Source organism: Aythya ferina (assembly GCF_964211825.1).
Source record: "Aythya ferina genome assembly, chromosome: 23".
NCBI lineage: Eukaryota > Metazoa > Chordata > Aves > Anseriformes > Anatidae > Aythya > Aythya ferina.
The window spans coordinates 2,765,003-2,780,306 of NC_140321.1; the positions used below are offsets into that span (position 1 = coordinate 2,765,003).

General features: G+C 53.6%; 3 pseudogenes across 3 annotated transcripts; 2 read left to right on the plus strand and 1 right to left on the minus strand.

Annotated features, from left to right (window-relative positions):
- Positions 1-3,197: 3,197 nt before the first annotated feature.
- Positions 3,198-3,829, plus strand: LOC311423097 (feather keratin 1 pseudogene; annotated as a pseudogene). Its single transcript has one exon. The product of its transcript is annotated as a feather keratin 1 pseudogene (transcript).
- Positions 3,830-9,147: 5,318 nt separating this feature from the next.
- LOC311423146 (feather keratin 1 pseudogene) lies at positions 9,148-9,779 on the plus strand (annotated as a pseudogene). The gene has a single exon. The product of its transcript is annotated as a feather keratin 1 pseudogene (transcript).
- A 3,564-nt stretch (positions 9,780-13,343) lies between these two features.
- LOC311423049 (feather keratin 1 pseudogene) lies at positions 13,344-13,975 on the minus strand (annotated as a pseudogene). Its single transcript has one exon. The product of its transcript is annotated as a feather keratin 1 pseudogene (transcript).
- Between the last annotated feature and the right edge of the window lie 1,329 nt (positions 13,976-15,304).

Sequence of the window (15,304 nt, forward strand, 5' to 3'; positions counted from 1 at the left end):
TGCTCTAATTTGGGATTGGCCACGTGCCACACTTTTGGCATGAAGCCAAGCCAGAGTGCCTGCTCTCTGCAGGCCTGAGCACCATACGTGCCAAATCCCCTTCTGGCCCAGCAGCTCCATCTGAGCCTGAGCTCAAACTGTGCCACCCTCCAGGCAGCCCCAACAGCCATCACCCTGCAGCATGACCTTCTGACCAGAACTCTCATAACTCCAGAAGATCACAGGATCATTGGAAAACTTTGCACAATAGGGCATGTCTTTGGGTGCGCTGCTGGTCAGGGAATGCATCCAGCCAAAGTGCATGTTACGGCAAGGGGAGTGGTGGAGCAAGACACTGTCCCGGTGAACAACCCAATCCTCTGGTAGTGAGAAGGGACCCGATTCCCCAGGACTTGCTGGGCATCATTGTGCTCAGGAGAGCAACCTTTGCCTTCCTCACAGCAGCTGACAACATGGCTTGCCTGAAGAGCCCAGGAGACAGCCACAAGAGGGAACAAGGCCAAACAAGAGACAACTCCAGAAGGAGCTGTCTTGTGCCAGGTTATTTCAAAACTGCAGCACAGCCCATATGCCTATGCAGGCAATGAGCTGTGACTGGCGGAGCAGGCTGGGAGCCAGACCAAGTTGTAGAAGGATGTGCTGTGTCCTCAGGCGAGGGAGGCTTTGGTCATCCAGGAGGCTTTGGTCATCCAGGAGGCTTTGGTCATCCAGGAGGGCTCTGCATAGACAGAAGGATATGCAGCACTTGGGACTCATCTTCTACCCCTTCTGACCTACTCTATGGTGGTTTTACTCAGCTGGGCAGCTGAGCTGCATCACAACCACTCTCTAATTCCCCCGACTTAAAGGGAAGGGGGAGGAAATGCGATGAAAAGGGATCAAGGGTTGAGATAAAAATAGAGAGATCTATCACCAGTTATAGCCACAGACAAGACAGACTCAGAATAGGGAGATTAATGTAATTTATTATCTATTACTAACAAGCTAGTGCAGTGAGAAACTGGAAGCAAACTAAAACCACCTTCACCCCCAGCCACCATCTTCGTCGTTCTTCCTCCAGGTGGCGCAGGGGAACATGCAGTGGGGGCTGTGGTCAGTCCGTAACATTTCGACTCCGCCCCTCCTTCACAGTAACTCTCTGCCCTTGTTCCAATGTGGGGTCCCTCCCACAGGATTTAGTCCCTCCTGAATTGATCCTGCGTGGGCTTCTCATAGGCAGCAGCTCTTCAAGAACTGCTGCAAATATGGGTCTGTACCACAGGGTCCATCCATCAGGAAGAAACAGCTCCAGCATGGGTTCCCCCACGGGCGGCAGCTCCCCCCAGAACCCCTGCTCCTGCGTGGGGTCCTGTCCATGGGCTGCAGCTCTGGCCCAGGGCCTGCTCCACTGTGGTCCTCTCCATGGGCCACAGCCTCCTTCGGGCAAGGACCACCTGCTCCACTGGGGGATCCTCCACGGGCTAGTGTGGAGATGTGCTGCGCCATGGTACCCATGGGCTGCAGGGGGACAGCCTGCTCCACCAGAGGCCTCTCCACGGGCCACAGGGGAACTTCTGACTGAATGGAGTCAAATCCAGCTGTTGACGAGTGGTGCTCCCCAGGGTTTTTGGTGTTGGGGCCATCGTCTTTAATGTCTTTGTTTAAAGACTTCATAGCCCTGGAGTGTGTCCAGAGAAGGGCTACAAAGCTGTGAAGGGTCTGGAGCGCAAGTCCTGTGAGGAACAGCTGTGGAAACTGGGGTTGTTTAGTCTGGAGAAGAGGAGGCTCAGGGGAGATGTTACTGCCCTCTACAACTACCTGAAAGGAGCTGGGGGTTGGCCTCTTCTCACAGATAACTCGTGGCAGGACTAGAGGGAATGGCCTCAGGTTGCACCAGGGGAAGTTCAGGTTGGAAATGAGGAGAAATTTATTCTCAGAAAGAATAGTCAGACATTGGAAGGGGCTGTCCTGGGGCGGTGGTGGAGCGACCATCCCAGGGGGTGTTTAAAGAAAGGTTGGCTGTGGTACTTGGGGACATGCTTTAGTGGATGATATTGGTGATAGGAGGTGCTTGGACCAGATGATCTTGGAGGTCTTTTCCAACCTTAATGATTCCATGATTCTATGAGTCCGCTTTAGGACCTGGAGCACCTCCTCCCTCTCCTTCTTCACTGAGCTTGGTGTCTGCAGGGCTGTTTCTCACTCCTCGCTGTCCCAGCTGCTGTTGTGCCGGAGTAGTTTTCCTTTTCTTAATTCTGCTCTCACACAGCCAAAAAAACATTGCATATTGGCTTGGCTCTGGACAGCAGCAGGCCAGTTTGGAGCCACTTGAAACTGGCTCTTATCTAACATGGGGCAGCTTCTGAGTCTGCTCAGCGCTGAGAAAAGAAGAATGAGACAGGATCTTAATAATGTTTACAAATATCTTAAGTGTGGGAGATGGAGGGAATTGGCCAACCATTTTTCAGTGGTTTGTGGGGACAGGGCCAGGGGCAATGGCCAAAAAATGGCTCACAGGAAGTTCCGCACCAACATGCAAAAGAACTTTTTCATGGTAAGGGTGATGGAGCGCTGGAATAGCCAGGCCAGGGAGGTTATGAAGTCTCCTTCTCTGGAGAAACTCAAGTCCTGTTTGTATGCCTACAAGGGCAACCTGCTCTAGGGAAACTGCTTAGGCAGGGGGGTTGGAACCGATGATCTCTAGAAAACCATTCCAACCCCTACAATTCTGTGATTCCGTGATTCTGGACACCTCTGACAGAGGCCACCCCTGAAGAACCCCGTTACCAAAACCTTGCCACGGAAACCCAAAACACCCTCCAGCACTTAGGACTCATCTGCTGCCCTACTGATGTGTCCCCACTCAGGGAAATGCTTGACCTCTCATCCTGTTACTTAAAAGCAGATTCTGATGCCAAATGGGCAAATCAAAAATGAGGAAATGAAATGACAGAGTTGACAGAAACCAAAGCACAACCTGTGCCATTAGGAAGGCTATTTTGCATTTGAGGTGAGTCTGCTAGAAAATTACGGCCTGCGTAGAGTGACTGTGGGCCTGGGGCGATGCAGGAGAGGTATAAAAGAGGCCCCATCTCCTCACTCTCTTCATCCACTCCTCTCACCTCCATCTCCCTGGGAACAAGGTGAGTCTTAAAGCTCCTCTCTTTCTCCTCCTTTACATCCCTGGGGATTGTCTCACAACATACCTGCACCTTCCTTCTCTGTTGGGTCTTGTGGTTGCTAGTCATGGGCAAGGGAAGGGGTCAGCAGGCGTGTCATGAAGTGAAGCTGTGGCTTGGCTGACATACGTCCCAAGATACAGGCTTGTTAGGGAGCTTATTCGGCCTGGACGTTCTTGCCAAGGACATTGGGGCCAAAGGAAAGGAGAAGGCTGAGGGCCTCCTTTCACAGCTGCCAGCTCCCCAAGTAGCATTTGCTGTTGCTCTCCAGTGGTGGGCTGGCAGACTGCTCCTCTCTCACCAACAATATTCCTCTGGGGCCTCACTCCCACCAGGTGCACGTCCTGCCCCGAGATATGTCCTGCTACAACCAGTGCCTGCCGTGCCTGCCATGCGGACCCTGTGGCCCGACCCCGCTGGCCAACAGCTGCAATGAGCCCTGTGTCCAGCAGTGCCAGGACTCCACCGTCGTCATCCAGCCCTCTCCCGTGGTGGTGACCCTGCCCGGCCCCATCCTCAGCTCCTTCCCGCAGAACACCGCCGTGGGATCCTCCACCTCCGCTGCCGTTGGCAGCATCCTCAGCTCTCAGGGAGTGCCCATCTCCTCCGGGGGCTTTGGGCTCTCCGGCTTGGGCAGCCGCTACTGTGGCAGGAGGTGCTTCCCGTGCTAAAGCTGCTGGTGATGGCCCGGGAGGAAGACCCCCAGGGACCCAGACGTTGGTAGCGGACTGGGCACGGAGCATAGGCTTCTTGTGTTCAGGGTGGCCAAACCTCTCCATCACCCCTTGGAGGAGGATGGCTCTCTCAGAGAGCATGGCCCATGTCTGCCTTTCCCCTCCTCCACTCTCTCCTTTCCCACCCGTGTCCTTGTTACTCACCGCAGCTCCACTGTGCTCTGAATCCTACAACGTCATCGCTGAGAGTACCTGCTGGCCCTTCTCCCGCAGTGGAGCAGATAGGTGGCCAAATGGTAGCCTGCCCACCATGGCCACACAGCTCACGCTCTCGTCTGCCCCTGGTGATTCCTGCACTTAGGCCCCCTCTCGGAGTGACCTCCTTTCCCCCGTTTGACTCTAATATTAAAGTTCTGCTGCATCCCAGCCTTTGCCTCTGAGTTGTCTTTCCCCTGCAGCTGCTTTTCCAGGATGCCTGGGGAGAGAGGTGTTGCTCATGGGTAGTTCTGGGAGCAGGTGATTGCTGATGCTCATTCTTAGCAATTATTAACACAGACTTGCATTCAATATGCTTCTTCATGCATCAGGTCACCCTCTGGATTTTAAATATGTCGTTACTTAGAGCTGGATGGATTTATCCAACGTACTTGAGTGGCCTCTGTGCATTTTGGTGTGCACACTGTTTCTTCTTCTCTGATAAGCACAACAGCATGAAGCAAGTAGTAAAGAACGAGGGATGACTAAGTCCTTGACAAGGTGGAGGGCATAGCTGCCCAGGAGAAGACAGGAAATCCCCTCCTAACAACGACACTGCAGAACTTGCTGTTCTTGGTCAAAGTCTGTCTTGCTACACAGCTCCAAACTGGGCATAGTGTTCTTGATGCATTTGGAGGAGTGCCGAGCAGAGTGGGATTGTCACTGCCCTCAATGACACCAAGCTGAGTGGTGCAGCTGATAGAAAAGAAGGAAGAGATGCCATTCAAAGGGACCTCCTCAGGCTGGGGAAGTGGGCCTGTGTTAACCGCATGAGGTTCAACAAGTCTAAGTGCAAGGTGCTGCACCTGGCTCAGGGCAATCCCAGACAGGAGTACAGACAGGGAGAAAAACTCATTGAGAGCAGCCATGTGGAGAGAGACTTGGAGAGAGACTTTACCCTACTCTGCCCTTGTGAGGCCACATTTTGACTAGTGAGTCCAGGTCTGGGGCCTCAGGCACAAGAACGATGTGGACTTCTTAGAGTGAGTCCAGAGTAGGGTAAAATATGATCAGACGGCTGGAGCACCTCTCCTCTGAAGAAAGGCTGAGAGAGTTCAAGAAGTTCAGCCTGGAGAAGAGAAGGCTCTGGGGAAACCTCATTGTGACCTTTCAGTACTTAAAGGGGTCTCAGAAAAAAAGATTGAGAAGAACTTTTTACTTGGGTAGAAAATGATAGGGCAAGGGGTAATGGTCTTAAACTAAAAGAGGACAGATTTAGACTAGACCTTAAGAGGAAATCTTCACTGTAAGGGTAGTGAGGCACTGGACCAGGTTGCCAAGAGAAGCTGTGGATGCCCCATCCCTGGAAGTGTTTAAGGCCGTTCTGGATGGGGCCTTGGCCAATCTGATACAGCAAGTGGCGTCCCTGTCTGTGGCAGGGGGCTTAGAGTTAGATGATCATTAACATCTCTTCCAGCCCGAGTCCATAAATGATTCTATAATTCTTGAGCTCCTGACTATGCTTCTGCTCGTACAGCCCAGAATGTCATTGGTGTCTTCGGTGTCTCGGAGCACTGCTGGGAGTCACTTCTCTTTGGGTGGGTTTACCACCCAAGTAACTTTTCCTGGGCCAGGTTTTGGTCTGCTGCCATAGAGGGGCTGCAAGACAGGTGATGTGGCATGAGGGCAGGCTGGCAGGAAGGCATCTGCCAGACTGGGCTCTGGGTGACTACGGTGTTGCTTTGGGGAGCTCATGGATGGCCCTTAGAGACACTCAGTCAGCACCCGCTGCCTCTCCTCCTGCCCTCAGTCACTCCCTGCCTCCCTCTTCCCCACAAAGTTTTGCAGGAAGCCCAGGGAACAGATGGAAGGAGTAGGGGGAGGAGGACATGCACTGCCTGTGAACCTGTCTGGTGGCTTGACGCCCAGCAAGGATCTAAGCACCCACCACCCACTCACTCACATCGCAGCCACAGTGGGATAAGGGTGGCAGTTGGAAGACCAAGAGACAGAAAAACTCCCCAGTCAATATAAAGACATTTTAAGAAGGGCATGAGAAAAAAGGAGAAAAAACTAATGATGCAAAGGCTGTGTCTGACCACCTTCCACCAACAGACCAATGCCAATGAGGTCTCTGCAGGATGGCTACTTTGGAAGAACTGTCCTGCCGTTTTGTTGCCGGGCATGATACTCTATCGTATGCAATATCCCTTTGGTCGATTTGGGTCAGCTGTCCTAACTGTGTCCCCTCCTGAAAACTTCCCCGCCCCTAGCCTGCTCTGTGAGGGTGCAGAGGGGGAAACATAGAAGGCCTTGACGCTGAGCTCAATCGTTGGAGTGTCACCTCCGCTGTTTTAGCCACACAATCAGAACACAGCACCATATTGCCTATGGTGAAGACAATTGCCTCCATCACAGCCAGAGCCAGTACAGCCTGCTTCCCCCACTCCCTCTCCTGGTCTGCTCCGGGGCCATTTTCTGCACGAGCCTCCCCGCCCAGCACAGCTGCCCCCAGAGCAGAAGGAATTGCTGCCCCTCCTCTCACCTTCCTCTCTCTGCCCTGCTGCCCCCTTCCCAGGAACCTGTGTGGCTGCTGCCCTTCCAGGGCCTCCTACAGCTCTGGCTCCTCAGTGGAGGCCCGCGATGACAACATGCCGTCTTCAGCAGGCTGTGCAATGAGGCCGAGATGGCACGCCAGGACAGAGAGGCAGCAAAGCTAGGCCTGATGGCCAGGGGCCCTGCAGAACTCATGGGCACCCCCCTCACGTGTGAGTGACAGTGCTTTCCCAAGGGGCCCGTACTGCACAGGGCCTCACCCTTTGGGAAAGTGAATGGACCCTTGTGCCCAACACACCCACTGAAGTCCCCAGAGCAACTGCATTGCTCCTGACAGAAGGCGTCTGGAGTGTCTGCTGGAGAAGGAAAACTCAGAGGCACAGGCTGGGATGCAGCAAAAGTTTAATATTAGGGTCAAAAATGGAAACGAGGTTGCTTCAAGAGGATGCCCCAGTGCAGGAAGCACCAGGGGCAGATGAGAGCACGAGCTGCGTGGACATCGTGGGCATCCTGCAAGATATCTATCTGCCCACTGCGCTGAGGGAGAAGGGCCAGCAGGTCCGCTCAATGATGACATTGTGGTTTTCAGAGCACAGTGGAGCTGCAGTGAGTAACAAGGACACAGGATGAGAGGTCTACCATTTCCCTGAGCGGGAACACGTCAGTAGGGCAGCAGATGAGTCCTAAGTGCTGGAGGGTGTTTTGGGTTTCCGTGGCAAGGTTTTGGTATCAGGGTTCTGCTTTGGTGGCCTCTGTGAGAAATGTCCATCAGCACGTAGAAGAGGGTGGCTGGGTAGAGAAGGTGTTTTTAGTTTCTCACTCTAGCTTGTTAGTAACAGGTAATAATTTACATTAATCTCCCTATTCTGAGTCTGTCTTGTCTGTGGCTATAACTGGTGATAGATCTCTCTGTTTTTATCTCAACCCTTGATCCCTTTTCATCGCATTTCCTCCCCCTTCCCTTTAAGGCGGGGGAATTAGAGAGTGGTTGTGATGCAGCTTAGCTGCCCAGCTGAGTAAAACCACCATAGAGTAGGTCAGAAGGGGTAGAAGATGAGTCCCAGGTGCTGGAGGGGTCCTGCATATCCTTCTGTCTATGTGGAGCCCTCCTGGATGACCAAAGCCTCCTTCGCCTGAGGACACAGCACATCCTTCTACAACTTGGTCTGGCTCCCAGCCTGCTCCGCCAGTCACAGCTCATTACCTGCATAGGCATATGGGCTGTGCTGCAGTTTTGAAATAACCTGGCACAAGACAGCTCCTTTTTAATGACATGTTTTCTCTATCCTTGGCCTTGTTCCCTCTTGTGGCTGTCTCCTGGGTTCTTCAGGCAAGCCATGTTGTCAGCTGCTGTGAGGAAGGCAAAGGTTACTCTCCTGAGCACAATGATGCCCAGCAAGTCCTGGGGAATCAGGCCACTTCTCACTACCAGAGGACTGAGTTGTTCACCGGGACAGTGTCTTGCTCCACCACTCTTCTTTCCGTACCATGCACTTTGGCTGGATTCATTCCCTGACGTGCAGACCCCCAAAGACATGCCCTATTGTGCAAAGTGTGCCAACGATCCTGTGATGTGTGTCCCAACTTCCTCCCATGTCTGCAGGGCAGGGAAGTGCTTTGATCATGCAGCAGGGATGCATTGCCTCCTTGATGGAATCTGGGACATGTTTCTGTAGCCAGGGCCCTTGTGAGCAAGTCCCCTCGCTGAGCATGCCTAGCCGCGTGGCAGTGCCCATTCCTGAGAGCAATTGCTTGTTGAGGGGGAGCTTCCGTATCCCCCCAGTCGTGCTGGCTTGTTCTGTTGCCTGAGGAGGGCTTTGGGACATGGCAGAGGATGTCTGCTGAAGCTCTCATGCTAGGAGAAGACGTATTGCCTGGGACCTAGAGACAAGTCCCAGCAAGGGGGAAGATGTTTTCTGTAACCCTTTCATTCCCATCCACAAAGCATCAGGAGAGCTCCTACACACAGCCCCATCACTTTGGCCAGGAGGGTGAGCCCTGTATGTCCCTTCTCCCTACCATCCATGTCTGACCCTACTCTGGGGGCAGACCTATTCAGAGGAAGTCCGCAGGCAGCTCTTGGGCAGCTTTTGGACACTTCTCATAGAGGATACCCAAGTAGAACCCCATTACCAAAACCTTGCCACGGAAACCCAAAACACCCTCCAGCACTTAGGACTCATCTGCTGCCCTACTGATGTGTCCCCACTCAGGGAAATGCTTGACCTCTCATCCTGTTACTTAAAAGCAGATTCTGATGCCAAATGGGCAAATCAAAAATGAGGAAATGAAATGACAGAGTTGACAGAAACCAAAGCACAACCTGTGCCATTAGGAAGGCTATTTTGCATTTGAGGTGAGTCTGCTAGAAAATTACGGCCTGCGTAGAGTGACTGTGGGCCTGGGGCGATGCAGGAGAGGTATAAAAGAGGCCCCATCTCCTCACTCTCTTCATCCACTCCTCTCACCTCCATCTCCCTGGGAACAAGGTGAGTCTTAAAGCTCCTCTCTTTCTCCTCCTTTACATCCCTGGGGATTGTCTCACAACATACCTGCACCTTCCTTCTCTGTTGGGTCTTGTGGTTGCTAGTCATGGGCAAGGGAAGGGGTCAGCAGGCGTGTCATGAAGTGAAGCTGTGGCTTGGCTGACATACGTCCCAAGATACAGGCTTGTTAGGGAGCTTATTCGGCCTGGACGTTCTTGCCAAGGACATTGGGGCCAAAGGAAAGGAGAAGGCTGAGGGCCTCCTTTCACAGCTGCCAGCTCCCCAAGTAGCATTTGCTGTTGCTCTCCAGTGGTGGGCTGGCAGACTGCTCCTCTCTCACCAACAATATTCCTCTGGGGCCTCACTCCCACCAGGTGCACGTCCTGCCCCGAGATATGTCCTGCTACAACCAGTGCCTGCCGTGCCTGCCATGCGGACCCTGTGGCCCGACCCCGCTGGCCAACAGCTGCAATGAGCCCTGTGTCCAGCAGTGCCAGGACTCCACCGTCGTCATCCAGCCCTCTCCCGTGGTGGTGACCCTGCCCGGCCCCATCCTCAGCTCCTTCCCGCAGAACACCGCCGTGGGATCCTCCACCTCCGCTGCCGTTGGCAGCATCCTCAGCTCTCAGGGAGTGCCCATCTCCTCCGGGGGCTTTGGGCTCTCCGGCTTGGGCAGCCGCTACTGTGGCAGGAGGTGCTTCCCGTGCTAAAGCTGCTGGTGATGGCCCGGGAGGAAGACCCCCAGGGACCCAGACGTTGGTAGCGGACTGGGCACGGAGCATAGGCTTCTTGTGTTCAGGGTGGCCAAACCTCTCCATCACCCCTTGGAAGAGGATGGCTCTCTCAGAGAGCATGGCCCATGTCTGCCTTTCCCCTCCTCCACTCTCTCCTTTCCCACCCGTGTCCTTGTTACTCACCGCAGCTCCACTGTGCTCTGAATCCTACAACGTCATCGCTGAGAGTACCTGCTGGCCCTTCTCCCTCAGCGCAGTGGGCAGATAGATATCTTGCAGGATGCCCACGATGTCCACGCAGCTCGTGCTCTCATCTGCCCCTGGTGCTTCCTGCACTGGGGCATCCTCTTGAAGCAACCTCGTTTCCATTTTTGACCCTAATATTAAACTTTTGCTGCATCCCAGCCTGTGCCTCTGAGTTTTCCTTCTCCAGCAGACACTCCAGACGCCTTCTGTCAGGAGCAATGCAGTTGCTCTGGGGACTTCAGTGGGTGTGTTGGGCACAAGGGTCCATTCACTTTCCCAAAGGGTGAGGCCCTGTGCAGTACGGGCCCCTTGGGAAAGCACTGTCACTCACACGTGAGGGGGGTGCCCATGAGTTCTGCAGGGCCCCTGGCCATCAGGCCTAGCTTTGCTGCCTCTCTGTCCTGGCGTGCCATCTCGGCCTCATTGCACAGCCTGCTGAAGACGGCATGTTGTCATCGCGGGCCTCCACTGAGGAGCCAGAGCTGTAGGAGGCCCTGGAAGGGCAGCAGCCACACAGGTTCCTGGGAAGGGGGCAGCAGGGCAGAGAGAGGAAGGTGAGAGGAGGGGCGGCAATTCCTTCTGCTCTGGGGGCAGCTGTGCTGGGCGGGGAGGCTCGTGCAGAAAATGGCCCCGGAGCAGACCAGGAGAGGGAGTGGGGGAAGCAGGCTGTACTGGCTCTGGCTGTGATGGAGGCAATTGTCTTCACCATAGGCAATATGGTGCTGTGTTCTGATTGTGTGGCTAAAACAGCGGAGGTGACACTCCAACGATTGAGCTCAGCGTCAAGGCCTTCTATGTTTCCCCCTCTGCACCCTCACAGAGCAGGCTAGGGGCGGGGAAGTTTTCAGGAGGGGACACAGTTAGGACAGCTGACCCAAATCGACCAAAGGGATATTGCATACGATAGAGTATCATGCCCGGCAACAAAACGGCAGGACAGTTCTTCCAAAGTAGCCATCCTGCAGAGACCTCATTGGCATTGGTCTGTTGGTGGAAGGTGGTCAGACACAGCCTTTGCATCATTAGTTTTTTCTCCTTTTTTCTCATGCCCTTCTTAAAATGTCTTTATATTGACTGGGGAGTTTTTCTGTCTCTTGGTCTTCCAACTGCCACCCTTATCCCACTGTGGCTGCGATGTGAGTGAGTGGGTGGTGGGTGCTTAGATCCTTGCTGGGCGTCAAGCCACCAGACAGGTTCACAGGCAGTGCATGTCCTCCTCCCCCTACTCCTTCCATCTGTTCCCTGGGCTTCCTGCAAAACTTTGTGGGGAAGAGGGAGGCAGGGAGTGACCGAGGGCAGGAGGAGAGGCAGCGGGTGCTGACTGAGTGTCTCTAAGGGCCATCCATGAGCTCCCCAAAGCAACACCGTAGTCACCCAGAGCCCAGTCTGGCAGATGCCTTCCTGCCAGCCTGCCCTCATGCCACATCACCTGTCTTGCAGCCCCTCTATGGCAGCAGACCAAAACCTGGCCCAGGAAAAGTTACTTGGGTGGTAAACCCACCCAAAGAGAAGTGACTCCCAGCAGTGCTCCGAGACACCGAAGACACCAATGACATTCTGGGCTGTACGAGCAGAAGCATAGTCAGGAGCTCAAGAATTATAGAATCATTTATGGACTCGGGCTGGAAGAGACGTTAATGATCATCTAACTCTAAGCCCCCTGCCACAGACAGGGACGCCACTTGCTGTATCAGATTGGCCAAGGCCCCATCCAGAACGGCCTTAAACACTTCCAGGGATGGGGCATCCACAGCTTCTCTTGGCAACCTGGTCCAGTGCCTCACTACCCTTACAGTGAAGATTTCCTCTTAAGGTCTAGTCTAAATCTGTCCTCTTTTAGTTTAAGACCATTACCCCTTGCCCTATCATTTTCTACCCAAGTAAAAAGTTCTTCTCAATCTTTTTTTCTGAGACCCCTTTAAGTACTGAAAGGTCACAATGAGGTTTCCCCAGAGCCTTCTCTTCTCCAGGCTGAACTTCTTGAACTCTCTCAGCCTTTCTTCAGAGGAGAGGTGCTCCAGCCGTCTGATCATATTTTACCCTACTCTGGACTCACTCTAAGAAGTCCACATCGTTCTTGTGCCTGAGGCCCCAGACCTGGACTCACTAGTCAAAATGTGGCCTCACAAGGGCAGAGTAGGGTAAAGTCTCTCTCCAAGTCTCTCTCCACATGGCTGCTCTCAATGAGTTTTTCTCCCTGTCTGTACTCCTGTCTGGGATTGCCCTGAGCCAGGTGCAGCACCTTGCACTTAGACTTGTTGAACCTCATGCGGTTAACACAGGCCCACTTCCCCAGCCTGAGGAGGTCCCTTTGAATGGCATCTCTTCCTTCTTTTCTATCAGCTGCACCACTCAGCTTGGTGTCATTGAGGGCAGTGACAATCCCACTCTGCTCGGCACTCCTCCAAATGCATCAAGAACACTATGCCCAGTTTGGAGCTGTGTAGCAAGACAGACTTTGACCAAGAACAGCAAGTTCTGCAGTGTCGTTGTTAGGAGGGGATTTCCTGTCTTCTCCTGGGCAGCTATGCCCTCCACCTTGTCAAGGACTTAGTCATCCCTCGTTCTTTACTACTTGCTTCATGCTGTTGTGCTTATCAAAGAAGAAACAGTGTGCACACCAAAATGCACAGAGGCCACTCAAGTACGTTGGATAAATCCATCCAGCTCTAAGTAACGACATATTTAAAATCCAGAGGGTGACCTGATGCATGAAGAAGCATATTGAATGCAAGTCTGTGTTAATAATTGCTAAGAATGAGCATCAGCAATCACCTGCTCCCAGAACTACCCATGAGCAACACCTCTCTCCCCAGGCATCCTGGAAAAGCAGCTGCAGGGGAAAGACAACTCAGAGGCAAAGGCTGGGATGCAGCAGAACTTTAATATTAGAGTCAAACGGGGGAAAGGAGGTCACTCCGAGAGGGGGCCTAAGTGCAGGAATCACCAGGGGCAGACGAGAGCGTGAGCTGTGTGGCCATGGTGGGCAGGCTACCATTTGGCCACCTATCTGCTCCACTGCGGGAGAAGGGCCAGCAGGTACTCTCAGCGATGACGTTGTAGGATTCAGAGCACAGTGGAGCTGCGGTGAGTAACAAGGACACGGGTGGGAAAGGAGAGAGTGGAGGAGGGGAAAGGCAGACATGGGCCATGCTCTCTGAGAGAGCCATCCTCCTCCAAGGGGTGATGGAGAGGTTTGGCCACCCTGAACACAAGAAGCCTATGCTCCGTGCCCAGTCCGCTACCAACGTCTGGGTCCCTGGGGGTCTTCCTCCCGGGCCATCACCAGCAGCTTTAGCACGGGAAGCACCTCCTGCCACAGTAGCGGCTGCCCAAGCCGGAGAGCCCAAAGCCCCCGGAGGAGATGGGCACTCCCTGAGAGCTGAGGATGCTGCCAACGGCAGCGGAGGTGGAGGATCCCACGGCGGTGTTCTGCGGGAAGGAGCTGAGGATGGGGCCGGGCAGGGTCACCACCACGGGAGAGGGCTGGATGACGACGGTGGAGTCCTGGCACTGCTGGACACAGGGCTCATTGCAGCTGTTGGCCAGCGGGGTCGGGCCACAGGGTCCGCATGGCAGGCACGGCAGGCACTGGTTGTAGCAGGACATATCTCGGGGCAGGACGTGCACCTGGTGGGAGTGAGGCCCCAGAGGAATATTGTTGGTGAGAGAGGAGCAGTCTGCCAGCCCACCACTGGAGAGCAACAGCAAATGCTACTTGGGGAGCTGGCAGCTGTGAAAGGAGGCCCTCAGCCTTCTCCTTTCCTTTGGCCCCAATGTCCTTGGCAAGAACGTCCAGGCCGAATAAGCTCCCTAACAAGCCTGTATCTTGGGACGTATGTCAGCCAAGCCACAGCTTCACTTCATGACACGCCTGCTGACCCCTTCCCTTGCCCATGACTAGCAACCACAAGACCCAACAGAGAAGGAAGGTGCAGGTATGTTGTGAGACAATCCCCAGGGATGTAAAGGAGGAGAAAGAGAGGAGCTTTAAGACTCACCTTGTTCCCAGGGAGATGGAGGTGAGAGGAGTGGATGAAGAGAGTGAGGAGATGGGGCCTCTTTTATACCTCTCCTGCATCGCCCCAGGCCCACAGTCACTCTACGCAGGCCGTAATTTTCTAGCAGACTCACCTCAAATGCAAAATAGCCTTCCTAATGGCACAGGTTGTGCTTTGGTTTCTGTCAACTCTGTCATTTCATTTCCTCATTTTTGATTTGCCCATTTGGCATCAGAATCTGCTTTTAAGTAACAGGATGAGAGGTCAAGCATTTCCCTGAGTGGGGACACATCAGTAGGGCAGCAGATGAGTCCTAAGTGCTGGAGGGTGTTTTGGGTTTCCGTGGCAAGGTTTTGGTAACGGGGTTCTTCAGGGGTGGCCTCTGTCAGAGGTGTCCAGAATCACGGAATCACAGAATTGTAGGGGTTGGAATGGTTTTCTAGAGATCATCGGTTCCAACCCCCCTGCCTAAGCAGTTTCCCTAGAGCAGGTTGCCCTTGTAGGCATACAAACAGGACTTGAGTTTCTCCAGAGAAGGAGACTTCATAACCTCCCTGGCCTGGCTATTCCAGCGCTCCATCACCCTTACCATGAAAAAGTTCTTTTGCATGTTGGTGCGGAACTTCCTGTGAGCCATTTTTTGGCCATTGCCCCTGGCCCTGTCCCCACAAACCACTGAAAAATGGTTGGCCAATTCCCTCCATCTCCCACACTTAAGATATTTGTAAACATTATTAAGATCCTGTCTCATTCTTCTTTTCTCAGCGCTGAGCAGACTCAGAAGCTGCCCCATGTTAGATAAGAGCCAGTTTCAAGTGGCTCCAAACTGGCCTGCTGCTGTCCAGAGCCAAGCCAATATGCAATGTTTTTTTGGCTGTGTGAGAGCAGAATTAAGAAAAGGAAAACTACTCCGGCACAACAGCAGCTGGGACAGCGAGGAGTGAGAAACAGCCCTGCAGACACCAAGCTCAGTGAAGAAGGAGAGGGAGGAGGTGCTCCAGGTCCTAAAGCGGACTCATAGAATCATGGAATCATTAAGGTTGGAAAAGACCTCCAAGATCATCTGGTCCAAGCACCTCCTATCACCAATATCATCCACTAAAGCATGTCCCCAAGTACCACAGCCAACCTTTCTTTAAACACCCCCTGGGATGGTCGCTCCACCACCGCCCCAGGACAGCCCCTTCCAATGTCTGACTATTCTTTCTGAGAATAAATTTCTCCTCATTTCCAACCTGAACTTCCCCTGGTGCA